The sequence below is a fragment of the Hippopotamus amphibius genome, chromosome X (assembly GCF_030028045.1).
Source record: "Hippopotamus amphibius kiboko isolate mHipAmp2 chromosome X, mHipAmp2.hap2, whole genome shotgun sequence".
Taxonomy (NCBI): domain Eukaryota; kingdom Metazoa; phylum Chordata; class Mammalia; order Artiodactyla; family Hippopotamidae; genus Hippopotamus; species Hippopotamus amphibius.
Window position 1 is genome coordinate 103773930 of NC_080203.1, and position 11158 is coordinate 103785087.

The following is an 11158-nucleotide window of genomic DNA, read 5'->3' on the forward strand; positions in this document are numbered from 1 at the left end:
ATTTCTAGGACATACTTTTTGGGCCAGATTTGTTTCTGCTAACGAGGTAGTGATGTTATGATTAAGAAGCCCCACTTCTGGTTTAATCTCACCACTCAGAGAGAAGTCCAAGAGAATAATAAGGAAAACTCAACAATGTTTGCAAAACCTTAAAATCACCACTAGAACTGTCCTTGTGGCCTCTGCAATACTGTAAAAACTTTCCTTTCGTTGTCATCAAAGTCATGGTGAGCACAGATTTGCTTTTCTAGAATAACTAGTAAGTTACCTGAGCTAGGACTCTACAAGTCTAACATGAGACACTTCCTTAACTAGCAGGCCTATAAAATCACCAGATTTAGACACAATCTGAAGAAGATACATTTGGCTGCCAAAACAAACATTGTAGCACAAGGAGTTCTCCATGTTCAAACAAAGATCCATGAGAGCAAGTTTTTGGTTTTGTTTTCAAAGGCCTGAAGATTAAAGCACCATAGATTCACTGCACAATGTAGCAAGCACTCTCCACCCAGTGAGTTTGATTAGGGACAAGTAGCAAAGATCACAGATACTGAGAATAGAGGACTTCTGATTTGGAGAGGGCAGGGGAATGTGGGTTGTGGAACAAGAAACTCTGGCTGAGGACACTAGGAGATACATGGAAAGTGAGACAGGAGTAAAGGACAGATGGATTTCTTCTGACTCCTCAAAGTTTAGCTCCTTAGCTAAGTCAGGAAAATGTCATCCTCTCCCATTCTCTCTGCTTCCAGTTTTCTTCCTACCCTTGGCTCCATGGCCTTGAATGCAGAGAAATAATGTTAATATCAGTGTTTCGGTGTACCTGTTGATAATGTACTTATTAAAAACAATAAAGGACATTATAAGCCTCAAATCACAAACTTTTGATTTGTGTCTAACTAGGAATCAGTCTTTGGGATATGATGATGTGTGGTTTGAAGCTTAGTCGTGAGGTGAGAGAGGATTTCTGTTACTGAAAATACATGGACAAAAGTGAGGCCCCTTGTGTTTGAGAATACCGGAAACATTAGAAGTGAAGATGAAAATGCAAGCTGGTTGAAAAATATAAGTTAATTTCTTTCTGGAAAAATAAAGGTAATAAGGTTTAATTTAAAGGTGAGAGGCAGCAACATTATTTATTTTATTTTATTTTAAAAAAAATTTTGGCCATGCCACACAGCATATAGGATCCTAGTTCCCTGACCAGGGATCAAACCCTGGCCCCCTGCATTGGAAGGACAGAGTCCTGACCACTGGACTTCCAGGGAAGTGCCGAGAGGCAGTAACATTCTAAGCAGTATCTGGACACTGGCTTTCTTGGTTTTGTTTTTTGTTTTTGAATATTTCCCTACATTTAATACCCCAGCTGATACATTCATTTTTATTTATCTATTTATTTTAGTGATCAATCTACAGAATGGATGACAGAGAACCTTAGATTAGCTTCAATATTCGTTGTGGAGTGTTTCACGTAGGGCTTTTCTCTTTTTTCACAAGTGGTATCCCACTCCTGAACTCCACAAATAATAAGTTAGATGCAAAGTGTTTCCTTTAAAGTCCTCATGTATTTGAGAATTTACTAAAATTCAGTTATTAAAAATGGAGTTTTCTAAACAGCGATTTTCTTTATAGTCTAGTGGGATAATAAAATAAATAAAACATACTATCAAATCTAACCTTCACTGAAGCCATCAAGGAGCTCAGTGAATGACTACAAAAACCACAGCTCTGAAATACAGAATGTAGGGGAATGGAAAGCTTCTTCTGTACGGCACATCGCCCAGTACACTTGTTGTGCCTCAGTATATTCTAAACAGCTGGAGTTTACTAAGTCCGAGGGCGCAAATGAAAAGTAGGCGTTTTCTTTCTAAAAGGGAAGGTCCTTTTTATCTCAGCTGAAATAAAGCAAGTTGGTTATGGATACAAAAGCAGTGAAAAAGAAGAAAACGCCTGTGAGGGCTCAATTCAGTCTTTTAATATAACCAAAGGGAAGGAAGACATTTTACTTATTCTTCTTTTATAAATAAACACTGTAGCTGCGCTATAACTTTTATACACCTTCATGACTTTTACTGTGCTTTTCCTTAATTTATCTTTATTGGCATAACGCTCATGGACTCCCACACTACAACATGAATGAAAACAGTGGCTTTGAGACCTATGTTTGTGATAATGTTTTGGAAGGTGTTTTTTCTTAACCAAACTCTTCATATGTTAAAATTAATTTGAATGAGGCATTTCAAAATAAAAATCTATAAGATTATCCTTAGAAGACATAAAAGATATCATTTCTGATATATACACATACGACCTCCTAACAATTTAATAGGTTTATATTGACAGAAATCTCAAATAAAGATAAATAAAAAGGAATTTTGGGGAAAATTTTTGATTGCTCCTACACCACATATGTCATATGATGATTATTAAAATGGAGATCATGAATTTTTTTTAAGATATATAGATAGAGATAAATAGGTAGATTCTTATCTATAAAAGCACTGCCATGCAAATTTGAAAATAAAATACAAAATAAGACAAATGTTCTAAATGTTAAGAAAACCTAAAGATGTCTCTCTTTAATGTCTAAACTGAAGTGCAATGAAACCTATCTGATCGTGTGATTGTGTTGTTAGGAAATTTGGTTTGGTAACTTTTGGAAACTAACAAATTACTGGCTGAAGTGCTCATTATCTGTCATGTTGCCACCTGAAACAGAGTCAATCAATTTCTTCAGCAAAGGAACAATGAGTAAACTAAGAAAGTACAGGTTAGTCACCACATGTTACAACCAAGTGTGACTTCGTGAAATAACAGGTCTTAAAGTACGGCAAAGGTAGCTATGCTCTCAAATTCTTGCTTTGAGGCCAACCTACCTTGGGAATAATTTTGTCAGTAAACACAGACAGTGGGTGTCTTTGTACCTTGCTTTCTCAAAGTTTGTATCACCAGTTGTATTAGGGAGGGCTGCCAGGACACAAAGTACCACAAACCAGATGGCTTAGGAAAACAGAAATGCATTGTCTCACAGTTCTGGAGGCTAGAAGTTGACAAGCAAGGTATGGACAGGGTTAGTTCCTTCTGAGAGCTGTGAGGGAAGGATTTGTTAGGGCTTCCCTTCTGAATTTGTAGACACATCACCCTGGTCTCTGTCTTCATGTTCACAGGATATTCTTCCTTTGTGCATGTCTCTATGTCCAAATGTCCCCTTTATGTGACACCAGTCATAGTGGGTTGGGACCCATCCTAATGACCTCATCTTAATTACATCGGCAAAGGGACTTCCCTGGTGGTGCAGTGGTTAAGAATCTGCCTGCCAGCGCAGGGGACATGGGTTTGAGCCCTGCTGCAGGAAGATACCACATGCCACAGAGCAACTAAGCCCATGCACCACAACTATTGAGCTTGTGCTCTAGAGTCCGTGAGCCACAACTATTGAGCCCATGTGCTGCAACTAACGAAGCCTTCACGCCTAGAGCCCGAGCTCCGCAACAAGAGAAGCCACCGCAATGAGGAGCCCATGCACCACAATGAAGAGTAGCCCCCACTCGCAGCAACTAGAGAAAGCCTGTGTGCAGCAACAAAGACCCGATGCAGCCAATAAATAAATAAATCCAATAAATTAAAAAAATTACATCTGCAAGTACTTTATTTTCAAATAAGGTCACATTCTGAGCTACTGGGGGGTCAGGACTGCAACACGTGATTTCCGCGGGTGTAATTCAACCACAAACACAAGTCTATGATAGATGAGCAATAAGATAACTCTAACAGTACATGAAGCAAGAGGGTAACTGTGTTAAAGAAATCCGTCTTTCAATCCAAGCTTCTCGATGAATTGCTCAAGTGGTGCCAACTCTCACCTATCAATCAAGTTGAACTCTTGAACAAATAAAGTACTTAAAGGACGCCTTATGGTGGGCCTTTTCTGGCAGCTGCATCACAGAATCAAAGCGCTGGTAAGAAAGACGGGCCATAAACTTTGAACAGGTACTTTAGAATAGTCTTTACCACAGATATAAGATTTTGGAGGAAATGGGACACCAATCTTAGAAAGAAAAAAAGTCTCACAAGCAAGTTCACCCTGAACTCCAATCATGAAACAGTCGATACAGTTTGGCTCAGAGCATGTGACCAGTGTCAAAATTACCACCATCTTCCCAATGATATTCAGATCTTGGACCTGCAGCCATGACGAGACAGCTTATTTCAGTGCAGAGTTCTGATCTGGTTGAAGAAATCCACAGCGTTAACTGTCCTCCACTGACTGAGGTCCTCTTCCTCCGGCAACATGACAGCTCCCTTCGTGTTCCCACTTCCTATAGCGCTTCTGCAGGTTTTACGTGTTCATACTGATGAGCTTCTTCAGAGGGGTTCTTCTTGGACTTGAATGTATCAGAAGAATGGCTGCTGAAGAGGAAGCTCTTCTTTTCTTCTTGAGGGTGAAGGCAGAGGTGGGGGAGGGAGAGGCCATTGGACTACAGTGCAGTCAGTATTCAGAGGCAGCGCTTGGGAACCAGGAGGGGAGACAGTCCTCAGTCTGTGGACCGCAAAACTCAGGCTCCCGCTGCTCTGAGCAGGGGTCAAAGTTAGTGTAAACCCCGGTGCTGCCTCCCCCGCCTCCCCCACTGGACAACTGGACCCAGCTACATCTCACAAGAAAAGGCTTCACTTCCATTGCAATGATGATGTTGGCCATCAATCAAATCCCCAAACAAATATACAGTTATGAATGGTGGTAAATTATATGAAGGGAAAGAAAGAAATTCTCTAAAGAACCCCAGTATCCACACCCGTAAAATGTGCAAATGGGCTATATGTCTCAAGAATGAAATGAGAGAATGCATGAAAAGCACTTTGCATAGCATCCGGTGTTCAGTAAATGCTCAATAATACGAGCTCTTTTGATATTATTGTGATTCTGCGCCGGAATTCCAGCCTCTGATATCTTCCATATTGAAATGTTTGTTGATTTATAGCGACGAATTCTTCTTAGGAATTCACAGTCCATTATCATTATTTACTACAGTCAATTCACCAACTTGTTATTCTGCCCTTCCATAAAGAAGAATTAAGTACGTGTAGGTTCTGTGTCCCAGTACAAGCACTGATCATTTCTTCCTCTGCACACTAATCACAGGGTTCTGTTAACTCGACTGCTGTCAGACAGAACGGACACATGATGCGGTATTATTTGCATTGTTTTCTGTCAAAATTCTAGGAAGTCATAATATTTGTATCATGTAAAAATCAAATTGACATCTAAGTCATCCTTGCCAGTTATTGCTATCAGTTATTTGCTTAGGTCTCTCTCCGTCCTTCCAGTCATCCTGCGGAGTCTTACTATCTTGATTTACTTCAGCCTGATGCCGTCTTTCCTCCACTTGGAAAGCACTCTTGGCACAGGGCACCGGGGCGGGCGGGGGGAGGGGGGAAGGCTGCTGTCACGGGCAGCCTCTGTGCCACTGTAGCAGCATCCCTGTGTGACTGGAGGGACCGGAGTGCCCGTCTCTGAGGAGGAAAGAAGGGAGTTTCCCTGCAGAGTGTGGGGCGGGGTCAACCATGGGCTCCTGAGCAGATATGTCTCTCATCTCTTCTGCTGTCTACCTCCACTCATGAATTTTCAGGCAATAAACAGGTTAGAGAGTCATGTGATTTGAAATTTTAGGCTTGTAAGGGCTTCAAAGTCCATTTTGTCAACCCCCTCAAAGTCCACTCATATCCCTTCTATAGTATCTTCATATCAACAGGCCATTCAGGGACATCTTTCCCCTTAGAAGAATGAGCCTTCCGTCTATTTGACGAGAACTTTATGAGGAATTTTAGGTACTGCCTTCAATAAGTGGGATCCACATATGCTTGAAAGACCTTTATAAACTGTGAAGTGGGATTTCAACGTAGGGCAAGATTCTCCTGGTCTGTCATGAAACTGAAGATGGGACTGTATCTCCTAGAGAATAATAATAATAAAACAGCAAAATCATAATCATAGCTAAATTCATGACATCTTTAATAAGTGTCAGTCCTGCACAGGGAAAGGTAAAGTAAGCCCTTCACCTACTGACTCGTGTAATCTCGGCAACACATACACGCGGGATGTACCGTTATTCCCAGATGGGCAGGCGGAAGCTTGGAGAAGTTGCAAATGTTGTCCAAGAAACTATTACGGAGGCCAGATGATCACCGAGTTTTTTCCAAAAATAATGTTGAATATGTCTGTGCTTCTTTAGAGTTTACACACGTGTTTGGTTTCCAGCGTTTCCGTTTGATTTTCCTCCTCCCAGGCTCACGAGGGTCTGCTCCAAACATATCTTGCCTGCCATGTGTTTTTGCACCTTTCATCAGAGAAACTGGAAAGCGTGATCTTTAGAATATTATCTACATCTTAGAAACAAGGAATTCGAGTCTGGGCCTAAATGCTGCCTCCAGAATTTGTTCTGGGCCAAAGAAAGTTTCTCACCCAGGTAAATGGAGGTTTGGGTAGAGAAGCAGATAGTGTCCAGTATTCCCAAGAAGCCCTGCAGGTGGGTAACTAAGACACTCAGCATGAACCCCTGGCCCCACCCCTCTCCTCGCTGCAGTCACAGTGAAGCCAGGCCGAGCCGGCAGCGGGGAGGCTCCTTCCTGGCCGCTAGAGGCCAGCAAGCCACAGCCGAGAGGCCGGTTCATTCAAAAGGAGGGAAATGTTGCTAGAACGTTTTTTAGAAGGAAAAAAACCCGTGTATTTTCAATGCACACTACTGAGATGCCTCTACTTTTTAAGGCTTTGCGAGACTTCCCAGAATGTAAGACTTAAGGAAATTAAACAAGTAGAGAAAATATGTCTCTGGGGTGTCCCTCCATGTCTTCCAAAGGCCCTGTGCTTTCTGTTTTATCATTAATGCTTTATTTCCCCCACCCCCTTCGGTATCTGGAACGAAACAGAACTTGGACTGTTCTCTTTTTTCCTCTAATAATTTATTTTCTTGAAAGCAACAATGTCCCACCTCTTCTTCACTTCTCCTGAGGTTCACACCCTTTCTCTCCCTCTTTTTCTATTACTCACTCCGCTCTTCCCCTCTCTGTTGCATTTCTAGAAGGAAATAAACACTCCATGAGTAGATAATTCACTGTTTCAACTACCAGCTGTGAGCTGATGACCTCTAAATCTGTTCTCTCTAGCCAATACCTCTCCTGCAAGCCTCAAAGGTCTATTTGTCACTAACTGTTAGACATCGGCACGTGGGTGTGTCCCCAGCACTGCAGCTCAACCACACTGAACACTACATGGCACTGTGGGAAATAATTTCAACAACCACAAACATGTTTGCAGATATTTGCAAATGTAGAGAATATCTTTGAGAGATTACATGAGGAGGCAGTAAAGGCGGCAGCCTCCAGTGCTGGGAGCACGACAGCCAGGGCACAAGGTTGGAGAAAGACTCACCTTTCTCTACGTGCCTTCTGAACCCTTTGGACTTCATACAACGTGCATGGATGACCTATTCAGACACAAAAGGGATTATATAGACACTTCAGTGTTTACACCGCCTAGAGTTCTGCCGAGCCCGGTATTGTCCTTCTGCCACACACTCACACCCTCCCTGGGCAGAAACATTCACTCTCAGTTCCAACCACCAGTTGGGAGCTGGGGACTCCCAGATCCGTTATCTCTGGCCCGCACCCCTCCCGCAAGCTTCAAAGTTCCATTTCCCGCCGTCAGACACTTGCCCGTGGGTATGTCACCGGAACCTCAAACTCCACGTCTCCTGCACCCCGTTCACCATCTTCCGGCCACCTGACCTTGAGGAAGGCCCTCTGTCAATCCTGCTCAACTGAAGGACGACCCTGCTGCTGCTGCTCCCCCTGAGCTGGGCGTCGCCGCTGCCAACCACCGCGGTCTCGCCCCGCCCCCGCCAGAACCGGGGCTCCCCCTCCCATCCGACCAGCCGGCCAAACAGCCCCGCCCCGCCCCTCAAATCTCCCTCAGCTGCAGCCCATCCTCCCCTCTTCTGACATCGCTCTGTAGGCCCTCACCATCCCTCTCCTGGGCTGCCGTGCTCCCTCCCCATCGGACTTCCTTCTTCCAGGACGGTGCCCCCAGCTGCGCACGTCACGCACGTGAGTGTACGTCTAACGCCATCACCGCTGGCTCAGCCCCGGAGGCTCCCTGTACTGGCTGAGGAGGCCCCGACTCCTCGGCACCGCGGCACGTCCTTGGCCCTCCCCACCTGGCCGTGTCCTTCCCCACCCGCCGGGCTGACCTGTCCGGCTTCATCTCCTCCCATGTCTGGCCTTCTTCCAGAAGTCACGCAACTGTTTGGAGTTTCCCACACACCCCGCGCTGTCCCTCCCCGACACCTTTGTTTATGCTCCTCGCTCAGCCTGGGATACCCACTCCTGACCCCCTTCGGCGTCCCTGCATCTTGGCCATCTCCTCACCATCGCGTGAGACTCACACAAAGTCCTAAGGAAGGAACGTGGAATACAGATGTCCCGAGACTTGTGAAGATGGAAAACTATGAGCCTTGAGCCCAGCTATCACGTCATTTACAAGGGAAAGAAACAGGTTCGCAATTGCCAGCTAATTTAATTCGCTGGTATAAGTAACCCATCTAGAATTTCTTTGTAAACAACATTAACAATCTTGCATAACCATTGGAGGAAATGAAAAGGAGCAAGAGAAAACTCAAGTTTAGGCTGCATCATGTCTGATCGCCTAACAACAAGACATATGAGAGGTACTGAGTAGGAACTAAGACTCCATAGAGTCCCCTGTTGTCATATAACATCTACCAACAACTTTAACTTTACACTTCACAGTGAATCAGTTACCTTTAGCATTTACCCTCATTTTAGACTTGGGAACAATCTAATGAATTTGATATGCGGGCAGCAGAATGTGAATGTGTTTTGTCTCTCATAAAGGCTCCCTTTTCCTTTCTGGGGTCATATCTTGAGTTTCAGGGCAAGTCTGAGTTCACGTAGTGCAGAGAAAAATATGTCAGGATCTGGATATTACATATTTAAGTCATAAAACAAAAGCACCTTGAGTCTTGGTGTAAGTTTGCAATGATAAAGATGCATAGGGGGGAAATTCCCAACATCCAAGGGGTCTGGATCACATAAAATTGGGGCTGAATCATCTGTGGTGATGAGGGAGAGATATGCAGATGAGAAGCATTCGAGACTTGTACACCTCACTAATGTCACTAAGTTGCCCAGGCTTATCAGAGACACCATCAGGAAAATTCAGAGTCTACGTTAGCTTTTTCTTCCCCTTTGTGGCACACGCCAAGGATAAGAGAATGGACAACAGAAGACTATTAACCACGAAGAGTACCCGTGTGCTACAGTTAAACTCAGCTTCATTTCAATTCGTTTATTCATTCATTAAATAATAGTTATTGAGTGCCATATGCAACAATTTGGAGAAAGAGCACTCTAAAGAGAGTGATAACAGATCCCTGAAACAGTTCTAAATTAGCCAGTCTCTATTTTCCAAGGGAATTTGTGGAGAGGTGTTGTGAATAAGAAGAAATAACAGAATTAAATCGCATATTTAGTCAGGAATGGGGGTATCCAAGTCCCTCTCCTTTGCTCTCATGTGAAGGTAAGTTACAGCTACAGAATAAAGGAACACAAAATATACATAGATAGGTATTGTGACATCCTATCCCAGACATCCAAAGGACTTGGGACAATCTCAATTTTAATATTCTTTTCCCTTGTCTCCAAGAGCATGCTTGTATTTGTCAAACCACACGGTCCAATTTTGACTTGGGGAATACAGCTAGCTTGGCAGACACACAGAGAGAGCATCTAATGACTTGCTGGTCCCGTCAGGAGAAGAACAAAAAGAAGAGCAAATCAAAGGCTCTCTAAGAAACACTGACCTTGAGGATCATGAAGTCAAAGATATGGATGGCTCTGAAAACAGGAGAAGACAGAGCAAAAGGACCTGGACAAGCTGTTCTCAAGAGTGGAGCTCCTTAGAAACATTTCTTTGGTATTTAGAAAAAGGTGAAAAGGTAAAAATAAAAGACAAAGAGAATGAAGGAAGCTCCTTCTGAACTTTTTTTTGCAGGTCAAGATAATTTGATAATTTACAAAAAGACTTGCATTAACTCCATCTTCCCCATTTTGGAGCTCTAATAAGCTCTAGTATAATTTTTTCTTTCTTTCAGAGAACAAACCATACTAATCTTGGGAATTGGTCATAGATATTTTTAGTGTCATATAGGTATTGCTGAAACACAAATAAATAAGCTGGTTTATACAGGGAAATCTAGCCATTACAAGGATTTTTTCGAGGTTAGATAAATTCTGGGAATGTTGGCCTGGTCTGGGGATGGGCTGCAAATGATATTTCTATAGACCAACTCTTCTTCATTCTCTTGTCCAAGGTAGAGTTGGCTATTCTGGGTCAGAAAATCTGGATTTGAACCTACTTCTGCCATTTGCTGACTGTTAGATCTGCGACAAGACATTTTAAGCTCTTTGAGCCTAAGATTCGTCATTCATAGAAAGGAAACAAGTCCTTCCTTGAAGAGATTTTAGAAAGATTAAATAACCTGAAATACATTAAAGTGCTCAGAACATGATAAAATGATATATAAGTGATAGTTATCAGTACTCTTTACCAGCTCTCTCTGGTCTGTTTGCCATCATACGGGAGGGAGAGTGTTCTAAAAACAAACAAGGAAGAATCCTTGACCAAGGAGCTAAAAAATGTATTACACAATGGTAGGAGAACTGACTTTCAATAATCACATACTACAAATTTTTGTAACACCTAGGTAACACCAAATTCTATTTAAAATGCCAATCTCAACTGTTTCTGCTATTTCACTTCGACCCCTCTAATAAAGATTTAGCATAAATAGATAGAATAACTGTCTTCAGTAGAGGGGATAGAAACGTTTTCTCTACCATGTTTTTTATTGCCAAACAGTCTTACAAATAAGGCCAGAGATAAAGTTACCATTAAAACTAACAAAACGTTCAGTATTACTTCCTGGATATTACTTGTGTGATATTCTTGCTGTAATCTTATCTTAGGTTGTCATCAAATGTTCCCTGAATCCCTATCAAATATTCACACTGTGCTAGGTACTAGCAGGGACATGATGATAATGAAGGCATAGGCCTTGCCCCAAAGGTGCTCATCCTCTAGTGAGAG

The 11158-nt window shown here is 42.7% G+C and overlaps 1 pseudogene; it reads right to left on the minus strand.

The window, feature by feature from the left end:
* Nucleotides 1-3796: 3796 nt before the first annotated feature.
* LOC130841547 (MOB kinase activator 1A-like) lies at nucleotides 3797-8254 on the minus strand (annotated as a pseudogene).
* Between the last annotated feature and the right edge of the window lie 2904 nt (nucleotides 8255-11158).